The sequence below is a fragment of the Protopterus annectens genome, chromosome 8.part0, assembly GCF_019279795.1.
Source record: "Protopterus annectens isolate FY-2018-M chromosome 8.part0, PAN1.0, whole genome shotgun sequence".
NCBI lineage: Eukaryota > Metazoa > Chordata > Ceratodontiformes > Protopteridae > Protopterus > Protopterus annectens.
The window spans coordinates 420,192,657-420,205,646 of NC_056741.1; the positions used below are offsets into that span (position 1 = coordinate 420,192,657).

At 41.8% G+C, this 12,990-nt stretch overlaps 1 protein-coding gene across 3 annotated transcripts in view; it reads left to right on the top strand.

The window, feature by feature from the left end:
- Positions 1–12,990, top strand: part of TDRKH (tudor and KH domain containing) — a 1,796,665-nt gene that overhangs the window by 229,643 nt on the left and 1,554,032 nt on the right. The window lies entirely within an intron of this gene.

The window sequence follows — 12,990 nt, forward strand, 5'->3', positions numbered from 1 at the left end:
AAACACACAATCATGAACACACTCTGCACCATCCTACCTACACTACAACAAATAAAACACACAGAAACATAAAAACACAAATCAACAAACCTACACTACGCATAAGCAGGGGGCAAGCACCCCTGCACCCCTCTACTTATATATACTAACTCCGAGATCGCAACAAACAGAAAAAGACAGCAAACTCACCACTAGACATTCTACAGTACCCTTCTGCACACATCACAAGTATACAAACACCACCACTTTCTACATTTAAACACTCATACTTACCTGACTACCCTAACCCACACATGACTTCCAAAAGCACTCGCATACACTCAGACATATACCTAAAACCCTAACAAAATAGTCACTCACCTTACATACCAGCCAAATCCGCACAGTAAACCGTACATGCTGCACACACTACATTCCGCGACAAATACTGGAACATCATAATCGTGAATTCGACATTTCCGGATTCGCTGTTATGGAGTTTTGCGATCTTAAAAATTCAACTTTATGGTCTCAAGATACTGAAATTCAGCATTTCAGTATTTCGAGATTATGAAGTGGAACCGTTTTTGTGTGTATGTGTGTGTGTATATATAATATATAGATATAGATATATATAGATATAGATATATATATATATATATATATATATATATATATATATATGTGTGTGTGTGTGTGTGTGTATATATGTGTCTGTGGTGATATAAAAAAATTAGACCACAGTAAATCATTTTCACAACTTTTTCCACCTTTACTGTGTGTACAGTTCATTTGAAAAACAAATAGAATAAGCTGGTTGCATAAGTGTGAGCACCCTTAAACTATTACTTGAAGCACCTTTTGATTCAGTTACAGCATTTAGTCTTCTTGGGAAGGATTCTTTCAGCATGCACATCTTGACTTGGCAATATTTGCCCACTCTTCCTTACAAAAGCACTCCAAATTTGACTGATCGCAAGGGCATCTCTTGTGCAAAGTCGTTTTCAGGTCACCTCACAGATTTTCTATTGGATTTATGTATGTTCTCTGGCTGGGCCATTCCAAAACTTTAATTTTCTTCTGGTGAAGCCATTCTTTTGTTGATTTGTATGCATGCTTGGGGTCATTCTCATTTGAAAGGTGAAATTCCTCTTCATCTTCAGCTTTCTAGCAGATGCATGAAGGTGACTGGTATTTGGAACTGTTCATAATTCCCTTCACCTTGACTAAAGCCCCAGTTCCAGCTGAAGAAAAGCAACCTCAAAGCATGATCTTGCCACCACCATGCTTCACCGTGGGGATGGTGTTCTTTTGGTGATGCAAAGTGTGGTTTTTGCGACAAATGTACCTTTTGGAATTGTGGCCAAAAAGTTCAGCCTTGATCTCATCAGACCATAGCACATTTTCCCACATGGTTTTGGGAGACTTGATCTGTTGTTTTGCAGATTTTAGCCAGGCCTAGATCTTTCTGTGTAAGAAAAGGCTTCTGTCTTGCAATCCTACCCCATAGCCAGACTTGTGGAGAATACAGGAGATGTAGTACACAACCAGTACTTGCCAGAAATTCCTGTAGCTCCTTCAGTGTTGCTGTAGGTCTGTTGGCAGCCTCCCTGCCAGTTTTCATCTTGTCTTTTCATCATGTTTGGAGAGAAGTCCAGTTCTTTGCAACATCACTGTTGTCCCATATTTTCTCCATTTGTTAATGACTGTCTCCATTGTGTTTATGGTGTAGCCAGTGCTGTGGAAATTATTTTGTACCCTTCTCCTGACTAATACTTTTCAACAATGAGATCCCTTTGATGCTTTGTAAGCTCTCTGCGAACCATGGCTTTTCCTGTAGCAGGCAACTGAGTAAATGTCAGGAAAAGCTTACTAGGACAGCTGAATATTATTTTGGGTTAATCAGAGTCTCTCTAATTGATGGCAGGTTTGTACCCAAGAAGACTGAATGGCTTCAACGAAGTATTAGTTTAAGGGTGTGCACACTTATGCAACCAGCTTATTGTACTTTTTTTATTGTTTATATTTTTCCCCTAACAGATTTGTTTTTCAGTTGAATTGTACAGGTTATAGGTCACATTAAAGGTGGGAAAAATTTTGAAATGATTTATTGTGGTCTCATTTTTTATATCACAAAAACCTGGCATTTTAACAGGGGTGTGTAAACTTTTTATATCCACTGAGTGTGTGTGTGTGTGTGTGTGTGTGTGTGTGTGTGTGCGCGCGCATATATATATATATATATATATATATATATATATATATATATATATATATAAAATGCAGTAGACTCCCTCTTATCCAGTCTTGCTTTAACTGGCCATCAGATTTCTGCCATAGCCTAAGCAACAGACAGCAGAGATCACCACCACGTGCACCTCCGGGCACTTCGGAACGTCTCGGTTTATCATTTTAATCTTAAAATGTTAAAATATTGAAACAAAAACGAACTTGCAGTTTTTATTTTATATATTGGAAGTCCGTCTTTGTTTTAGTATTTTAAAATTTTAAGATTAAAACAATAAGCCAAGCTTTTCCAAAGTGCCAGGTTAAAGCTAGACTGGATAAGAGGGACTTGCCTGTATTTAGTGACTGTATCACTAACAACCAACCCAGTGATCGGTAGATGAAGTAACGAATTCGGCCGTCCCACACCCCTGTTAATTCCATGTTATCATCTTCCTCTTAATGCCTCTAATCCTCAGACCAGTGTCATGAATTTTCGAGTTTACAAACTTAAGGTCATTAATGTAGTCAGTGGGAGTTGCCCAGGCAAGCTGCCCCTTATTTCTTCACTCACATACCTCTGTAAGTAAAGTTCTTAAACCTTACTTAGCAAAGATCCATACACTCGTGACCTCCACATAACTATCAAACAGTTTGCCAGTGTAATTACAAGCCATGTCTTAAAACTGAAACTTTGACCTGCAAGACTTTCCTCTGTTTGTGTTCACTTCCAACAGTGCCGCAAGCACAGTCCAGCCATATCCAAGCTGACATAACACTGTGACAGTTACGCACTGATTTCTGCATTACGGAAACATTTTCATTAACATAGCTCCACTGTGGTCAACAATTTTCTGTATAATCAAGACCACATATTAGCTACAAATCCCTCCTTATTCGTGTATCCGAAACTTAAGTTGAGCTTCATAATCCACTTAAAAAGAACTTTCCAAGTAGCAACCACATCTCTCAGCAAAGTGACTTCACTAACTTCTCGCAGGTTTCTTGGTTCCCTACTCTCCACCACTCAACTTTTCCACCCTTTAAAATATTACTGTAAATTATAGTTTTGAATTTGTCTTTGGTCCGCTGATCAAACTTTTGACCATGTGTAATATGCATCTGTTTGAGGAAGATAGACTTCCTGCTCTCGCAATTCCAGCAAGGTTGAAAAAAGGCAGTTTTATATATGAAGTGGGTTGTTTTGCATTTGAGTGATTTTAGATACTTGAAAACTTTGCAGACATACACTCTTATTAACGGCGACAAATGATTGGCATACAGGGCAAAATTCTGGGCTTAATGTCCCCCAAGTCTCTCAACCTCTTGTCACAAGGATAGGAGATGTGATGTCATCTTCAGACAACAAGTTCATCAGCATGTGGATTAGGTGCAGTTAAGAGGTTGTGTGATTGGCTGAATCGTCCGCAGCCAAGCAAAGGTCTGTTTACTGGAAATATACTGGGATGAGATGCAGCCATATCTGGCAGTCAGGGCTGTGGTTGTATTTTAGAACAAAAACGGGTGCTCCTGGGCAGTTCTGGACATTAAGCTATACTGTATGTGTTTCAGTATTTTAACATTTTAAAATTAAAATAAGCACCTGGAGGCAGCTTAACTGTTCTCCATTGTCTGTTATAGTGCACTGTACTGAGACAATATATTAAAGTACTTCTTCCAGAAAATACAGTAAAGTTAAATAAGAGCACTGGTAATCAGTTTTGAAAAGTCTTGAGCTTACACTTCAGTTAGTGGTTGTCTGTGCCTATGAGATGATTAACTCGAACAAGCGCGAAAATGGAAAGTGTTAACTATTGAAATGAAACTGAAAGCATTGGAACATTGATAATGGAGAACCTGTAAATCGTATATGTGCTGAATTGAATATTGGGAAAGTACGGCGAATGATTGAGCAGGCCAACTTTTAAGGAAAAGGTAGCGCAGTTGCGCAAGAAAGTCAACAGCAGAGAAGAATTTATAGTTGGCAATGGATTACTTTCATAATGGAAAAACAGCGTGGAATTCATTGTCTTGGTGTCTGCAGTGAAAAATTGTCTGCAGATTAAAATGCTGCAAGTGAATTTTCCCAGACGTTTTTAGATGTTGTATAGAGCAAAAAACCTTACTCCTGAACAAATCTACAACTTGGATGAAACAGGCTTAAATTTTAAGCTTCTTTCCTCAAAAACGCTTGCACCATCACAAGCAGCATTTGCTACTGGTTTCAAAATGAATAAAGAGAGAATCACTGTGGCTGTTTGTCCAAATGCTGCTGGTAGTCGCCAACTGCCCCTTTTCATTGTAGGTAAATGAGTCAAACCCAAAAGGTAAATTTCAGTGATGTACCAGTTAACTATAAAGTCCAGAGGTCAGCTTGGATGTATTCTGTTTATTTAAAGAGTGGATTTCAACTGAATTTGTTCCAAAAGCTAAGACTCATTTTGATTCATTTAAAATTACCATTAAAAGCTATTCTTGATGTCCTTTTATTCCCATGTTGCAGTGTTCTGCATATGGGTTTTGTCCCTTCAGTCTCGTGTATGTATGGCCAGTATTCAAAAGATTTCAGTCCCTCTGTCAGACGTCAGGCAAGGTGGAGGATACGTGGTCCATAAAAGTGATGGCACGCACCAGCCCTCAAAACTTTTCAGCTGCCATTCATATGCCAGGTGTTCCTGCTACCGCTGACGTCACAATTCTTTTTTGAGATAAGTACCCCATTGGGAAATCTTTTTTCAGTCCGTCCTTATTGTAACATTGATTGTTAATGTCATCCAGAAAGGGAAAGTGTCAGTGTGGATGCCAGATCCCTCATAAGGATGCCCACGATAAGTCTCTCTTCTGTTTAGGAAGAGCTCATGAATGTAACGCCTGCCCTATTTGCCAGGCGTTCATGCCAAAAACCTTGTGTTGCCTGTTGCATGCATTAAATTTATATCTTGAGAAGCAACACCTGAAACTTCTTACGCTTAGGATGGAAGGTCCTTCTGACGTCCCCCCAGAACTGCCTAAGAAGAAGGGCAGAACTCTGTGCCCTTCTGCTATTGCTGAGCCTCCTCCGCCCGACTCTGTTTCAGGATCGGGTTCCGGATCTGCTTCAGTTGTGGTCGCGGGTACCTCTAAGGATGCTGCACCATCCACAGACAATAGCATGTTTGCCGAGGTTATACTGGCGCCAGGGGGAATCACCGCTTCATGGGGAGTCGTCAGAGACATCTGCCTCTTTACAGCTCCCAGTTTCTAGAAAACTGCCTACTACTCCTTTAAAAAGAAGGGAGAAGAGAAAACATATTCCTCCCTCTTCTGAAAGCATGCCTGACTGTCGGGCCTTCAGTCAGAGCCTCTTCAGTGCCTTTGTCATTGAAGCTTACTCCTTATTCGACCTCCACCCCTCCTCCTCTCCTGAGCACTTGGCCTATGCATACAGACCAATCTGCTAGGGATGAGGAGGTCCTTTCAGAGTCTGAAGAATCTCTCTCCCACAATTCACAACTGTCATCTCATTTGGAATATGGATCCCCTGTGGAGGAGTCCCTGAACCCTGATTCCCCAGTGGAAGATTTAACCTTCAGTGAGACTATTAGCAGGATGAAGGAACATTTTAAATGGGATTCCTCAAATGTCTGAGGTACAGAAGAGGTATTATGACCTCATTCAATTGGAAACACCTAGTCCATCAGCTGTTCCTCCCAGCCTTTCTAGATGCCTTTTCTTCGGCATCTACTAATCCTGAGTCTCTGCCTCCTGTTCCATGCAGACCGGATAGGCTGTACAAAGTACTGACACCTCCAGCTGACCCAACCACTTTCTCTGTGGCCACTGACAAAGCCACCAAATTATTACCCACTACTACTATTCTCCCTGCTGGCAAGGACAGTAAGAAAATAGAAAGATTAGGGAAAAAGATTTATACTTCTGTACATTGGCCTTCAGAGCCACTAACTACCAGACCCACATGGCTAAGTATAACCTATCTCTTCCTCAATCTGCCACTAAACATTTGGCAGATATTCCAGACTCCCCTACCAAAATAGCTCTGTCCTCCTTCCTGCCTCTTACATCTCAAGTCACCAGACACTCCATTAGGTGTAGCTATGATGCTGCTGAATCCTCTAGTAGGTCAGCAATATCAGCATCCGCCCTACGCAGATTTTCCTGGCTTCGACTACAACCCTGCCAGATGATTTCAGGGCCAAGCTCATGGATGCACCCCTGGATAATGCTGCACTTTTTGGATTTAATGTCCCAGATCTTTTTAAATCAATGCAACAAAAGGGCAAAGAGATGCAGGACCTTAAACATTTCCTGGTCTCACCAATTCCCAAGTTCCACGAGAACTATCTTCCCAAAACACAGTTTATTAGGAAGCAATCTCAGCCTACCCCTAGTACCAGACCTCAAAACCCACCAGGAAACAACGTTCCTACACCTAGATCACCTTCTGCATTTAACCAGAGGTCTTCCTTTCAGGACAGGGCAGGTAGCATCTGACTTCCTGCCACCTTTGCCTCAACCTCCTCTTACTACTGTGCCCCTATCTGCCCACCTCTCTCATTGTCTCTATCTGTGGACCCAGATCACCAAAGACAAATGGGTTCTCTCTATCTTCTAAGATGGTTACTACATGACTTGGTCGTCTCCTCCCATATGAAAGGGCATTCCTCGTCCCCATTCACAGCAGCTGCCCCTCTTACAGCCAGTACTGCAGACATTGCTAGACCAGGACACTATACAGTCAGTTCCCTCCTCTGCAAAAGGAAAAGGTTTTTATTTAAGGCTCTTCCTGGTTCCCAAGAAAGACGGACCATGGAGACCCATCCTGGATCATTCCTACCTCAATATCTTCCTAAAGGTATCCACCTTCAAAGTGCTCACCCTGCCTACTCTTTTTTCCCTGATTACTCCACAGGGATTCATGGCTACTCTAGACATAAAAGAGGCTTACCTCCACATCCCTATCAAACCCTCCCACAATAAATACTTAAGTTTATTGGTGAGCTCCTCTCACTGGCACTTTTCTGCCTTGCCTTTTGGTCTTTCCACTGCTCCCAGAGTCTTTACCAAATGTTTAGCTCCATTGGTGGGCTACTCCAGGACAAATGGGATACAGATTTTCTCTTACCTGGACAACATACTCATCAAGGCCCCAGCCAACAAATACTGGAAGATCAGCTCCACCTAGTGATCTCCTTATTGCAGTCCTTGGAATTCCAGATAAACCTGCCAAAATATCACCTTCAAGCAACTCAGGACATTGTCTTCCTGGGGTGCAGAATAAGAACAGACCTCCTTGGAGGCTTACCTGCCACCCCCAAAGGGTGAGCTCCCTGTCAGACCACATCCTGTAGGTGCTCCAATCAACCTAGTTGACTGCAAGGCAGTACCTGAAACTATTGGGTTACATGGCAGCTACAATACCCATGCTACCTTTAGCAAGGCTCCACATGAGGAAGCTGTAGTGGTACATTCACTCAGTCTGGAAACAACACAGCCAGCCCTTGGAGCACTTTGTACCACTTCTACCCTGCATAAAAAAGGAGATACTTTAGTGGTGGGACCAGGTACAAAGAAACTCAGGACTCCCATTACAACCATCACAACCCACCCAAGTCATGCACACAGATGCCTCGGACCTGGGCTGGGGAGCTACTCCAGGACTAAGACAGGTGCAAGGCTTGTGGTCGGTTCACCTAAAATCAGAACACAATGCCAGATAAATGAGGGCAGTCCTGCTAGCCCTAAAGGCATTTCACCTTTTCCTTCTATGGGGGACTCTCTTGATATACACAGACAACACAACCATGCTGTGGTATATCAACAAGCAAGAGGGGACCAAGTCCTACCTGATTTGCAGGCTGGCTCTGTTGGTTTGGGAGTTGGCTACCTCACATGGAATCTCCCTGCGAGTGACCTACATCCCCTCCCTCCACAACAAACAGGCAGATTTGTTGAGCAGAACCAGCACAAACAACCACAAATGAATGCTGCACAGTGATGCCTTCTTGGATCTGGTCCACAAGTGGGGTATACCTCTAATAGACCTGTTCGCCTCCTCCCTCAACTGGCAATTTCCTAGCTTTTGCACCAAGACACGAAAACCACAGGCACTGGGAAACAGATGCCTTCTAAATCTCATGGAATGGGAAATATCTATACATTCCCCTCTTCCCTCTCATCTAGAAAACCCTGCTTGAAAATACAGCAGGACAACCCAAAAATCTTGTTGATGAATCCCTACTGGCCCAGACAGCACTGGTTCCCCTTACTTCATCTGTCCAAGGACAGTCACTGCAAGTTACCCCCCAGAGTGGACCACCTCACACAACACAAGGGATCACTAATCCATCCATGGTGGCAGATGCTCCACCTAACTTTCTGGCTGATAGGGTTCTGATCCCATTTAGACACCTTTACAATGAGGACATGCTCAATGTCTTGCAGGAGGCCAGAAAACCTAATACTAGAAATTAGTATCTCTCCAAGTGGAAACAATTCACTATTTGGTGTCACAAAAAACAGCTGGATCCGCTTCTCAGCTAACCTCCTGTAGTGCTGTCCTGTTTGTGTGAGCTACTGCAGTCAGGACTGGCTTACTCCTCCATTAAGGCCCATCTGTCTGCTATTTCTGCCTGCTTACCTCTGGACCCCCCATCTTGCTTCACGACTACCATGCAAACTTTTCCTCAAAGGAGTTCTGCACCTTAGGCCTCCTAGGAGACCCATTTCCCCTGCTTGGGACCTCAACTATGTGTTAGAGAAGCTTACGACTACCTCCCTTTGAGCCAGCTAATAAGGTCTTCTTAAAGCACTGCACCTGGAAAACCATCCTGCTGGTGGCTTTTACCTCAGCCAGGAGTGTGTCTGAACTCCAAGCCTTTATGGCTACACCACCTTTCTAGTTTTCTACAAAAACAGGGTTACCCTTAGGACAAATCCTTCCTTCATGCCAGAGTAGTCAACAAAAGGTCCCTAAATCAGGCCATCCAACTACCTGTTTTCTTCCCTAACCCACAAGGAGACAGTGAGAGTGCGCTGCATTCCTTGGGCATTCATAGACCAGATTCTACCTGCACAACACCATGTCTATCAGACAGACAGACCAGCTTTTTGTATCTTTTCACCCCAGAGCCCTGGGTAAGGCTGTTGCCAAGCAGACTAATTCTACGTGAATATCAAAAGCCATAAATTTTTGCTACCAGTTTAATGGTAAGACCCTGCAAGAGGCAGTCAAAGCTCATTTCACTAGAGCAATGGCATCTTCAGAAGCTTCTTCAAGGGTTTGGATACCACTTCAAGCTTGGAAACTGCTACTTGGTCATCAGTACACACCTTCACCAAACACTGCAAGCTTGACCTCATCTCCAGGTCAGGTTTTGCCAGGGCTGTCCTGCATGGATTCCTGGAATCTGCATCTAGACCACCACCCCAACCTTTGTGAGCTTTGGCACTTACCCATATGCAGAATACTGCAACATGGGAATAGGACATTAAAAAGTTGTGTAAAGTCTTGCCATAACCATAAATGTCCTTCTCTTCCATGTTGCAGTATTCCTTCCCCTCTCATCTGCTACATTTCTTCCCTTTCTGGATGGCAATGATATAGCATTGCCCTTACAGGACTGGCTCCGAATGGGGCTACTCTTTTGAGGACTGGTGCGTGCCGTCACTTTTATGGCCCACGTATCCTCCACCTTGCCTGACATCTGTCGTACCACAGAGGGACTGAAAGCTTTTGAATACTGGCTGTACGTATGCGAGACTAAAGGGATAAACCCATATACAGAATACCGCAACATTGAAGAGAAGGACATCTATGGTTATGGTAAGACTTCACACATCTTTACTTTCTTGACAGTGCTCCAACGCATCCCACTGACCTATCTTCTGATGATATCAAAGTGATTTTTTTTTTACCATCTGGCATTGCATCTTTGGTGCAACCTATGGATCAAGGTGTGATAGTCTGAAAAGGCATTGCAGAAGAAAACTTATTTCAGAAATTCTTGAGATAACTAATAATCAAGAAACAGAATTCATTGAAGCCCTTAAGCAAATTAACATTGAGGATGTGATTTGTATGCTGGCATCTGCTTTTGATGAAATGCTGTCATCAGTGTTTGTGAAGTCATGGACAAAATTATGGCCTGATATCAAAAACTTAACCGCAAACTGAGATATGCATGAAGAAGGTCTGACAGACCATGACTACATTGCTCTGCTTCACAATTTTAAACAATTATTTCAGTTCAAAGACGTGGAAGAAGGGGACATCGATCAGTGGGTTTTACCTAGTCTCATTCTAGAGAATGAAGTGTTAACAGATGATGAAATAATTAAAGCAGTTATTCAAGGAGAAATGGTGGAAGAACAAGAGAACTCAGAAGCTATGAGTGGAGATTACTATTACAAAAGAATAAGCCACTCGGAAGGAAAGAAAGCTCTTGAAACTGTGTTGATATGTATCTAATGGCAAAACATTTCATCTACCATTGATGTTATCTTTATGAAAAAGTGGCATGATTTTACTTCAAAACAAGAATTGCAATAAAAGTAAAAGAATAAAAATTACTGATTTTTCAACTAAATAAATATTTAATAAATATTTATATACAACATATATGCATACATTTTTAATTTGATTTACAGCTTATGAGTGCTGTTTTGTATGCTTTTCCTGATTTAATCAGCCATTCATTTATTCAGCTTAAGGTCTGGTCCCAACGAGGTCAGATAACAGGGACTCTACTGTACATGAAAACACTGCTTCAGATGCCCCCCCCCCCCTCAATATAGGAATTCCACCTTGTTCTGAAAATCCAACTCACCCTTCTCATTTTGTGCCTAAAAAAGAGGAGACCTGGAGAACTGTTCTGGACTTGTTCTTGAGTCTTCATGTAAAAGTCACACAATTCAAAATGCTCACCCTATAGTTTGTTTATCCCCTCTGCTTCCTCCTGTCAAGAATCTCTCCTCTTTGTTAAAAAGTCTTTCAAAATCTGGTTATCCACCACAGTCTGGAAAAATCATCTCTTTCCTTCCCAGAGTAACACTTCTGGGGTGCCTGCTAGACACTTCATTAATTATGGCATATCTTCTAGGGAAAAAAAACATTTTTTTTTATCAGGAAGAATTACTTCAGCTTTCAAAGCAGTCAGTAACTACAATATGGGAATATCACATGCTTTTGGGATGCATGGACTCTGCTATTCCTATGATCCTATTAACCAGATTACAAGTGAAAAAAATTCAGTGGTTTCTCAAGTATATATAAACTCAACACCAGTGCCCTCTCTTTCCACATTCTGTGCTGAACTTTGTCAAGGAAGAGCTTCGGTGGTGGATAGACCAATTACTTCTGAATCCAGGTCCTTCCATCTCCCAGTCATTTCCTGGCATGTCAACACAAATTCTTCAGATTTCACTCTGGAGCTTGTATCCAAGGGAATCTTGTTTTGAGGTCTTTAGGACCATCATTTCAAGAATTATTACATAAATATAAAAGTAATTATGGTACTGATAAATGTTTTAAAGACCTTGGGCCATTTGTGGACTCCCAAGATGTGTTTTGATTTTGTTAAACACTTGGGGGGAGCCAGGTCTTACCCTTGCCAATCAGAATAGCCATGATAGCCTGGGAACTTAAATAGCCATGATAGTCTGGGAACTTGAGGTTTGGAGCAATGTATCCCTTCAGGCTGCTACTTTTGTTTCAGAGTAGAATACTGCACAGCCAAATTGAACAGGTCCAGGACAGACCACCACAAACAAAAGTTACATATAGAAGTCTTCAAGAGATTATCCATCTGGGGGGAGTTCCCCATATAGATCTTTGTTTCTATTCATAACAGATGGCGGAGGATATTTTGCTCCCTTACACTTTGCTGAAAACCAGGTGCTTTTTCCACCGAGTGGACTGGAATATTCATGTAAGCCTTCCCTCATATTCAAAATGACTCTGAAAATAGTTTTTAACTCCATTTTGGCCCATACAGTACTGATTCTTCCTTCTCATGAGAATGACCAATTACTATAAACTTCCCCACAGGATGGATTGATTTACACAAGACAGCAAGGGATCTCTGATTCACCCCAACCTACAGTCTCTACATCTTGCTGCCTGGATGATATAATTTTTATCTTCTTGAGGCTACCTTTTTTCTGATTGTGTAACAGGTACTAAAGGAGGTAAACAAGTGTGCTACTAGAAAACTGCATTTAGCTAAATGGAAGAAATTTTCTAGTTGGTGCCATAAGGGCCAGGATCCTTTCAATGCTGAAGCTCCTCTGGTTCTTTAATCTGTGTCTGAGTTGCTCAAGTCTGGCCTTTCCAATTTATTCAACTTGTCTGCCTTTAGATTCTCCCCCTTTGTCCTCCTCTCAGATGAAAAGAGTTTTTCATATTCATCTACATAAACTAAAATGGCCACACCCTTTTTAACTTTGTTTAAAAAATTGCTCTTTTAAAGTTTCAACCAATTCATAAAGCTGGTATGAAATTCTTAACATGAAAGTATTTTCTTACTGGTCTGACTTCAGCTAGGAGAGTATTTTATTTATTTAACATTTGTTTACTGGGAAAGTCTGACTTATTTTCAGCAGAGGCACGGGGAGAAACGCTCCAAATGCATGTCTTTGAAATTTGGGTATGCAAGTTGAACATGGGGACTGTACCTTATTTTATCTTTCTTAGGGGTAGGGTAGTCTTAACAACTATGACTTCTATCATGCCAGAGGTGGTTCGTTCCTCTCTCCAGACCGTAAGACTGCTGAAAAGCTTACACAGAA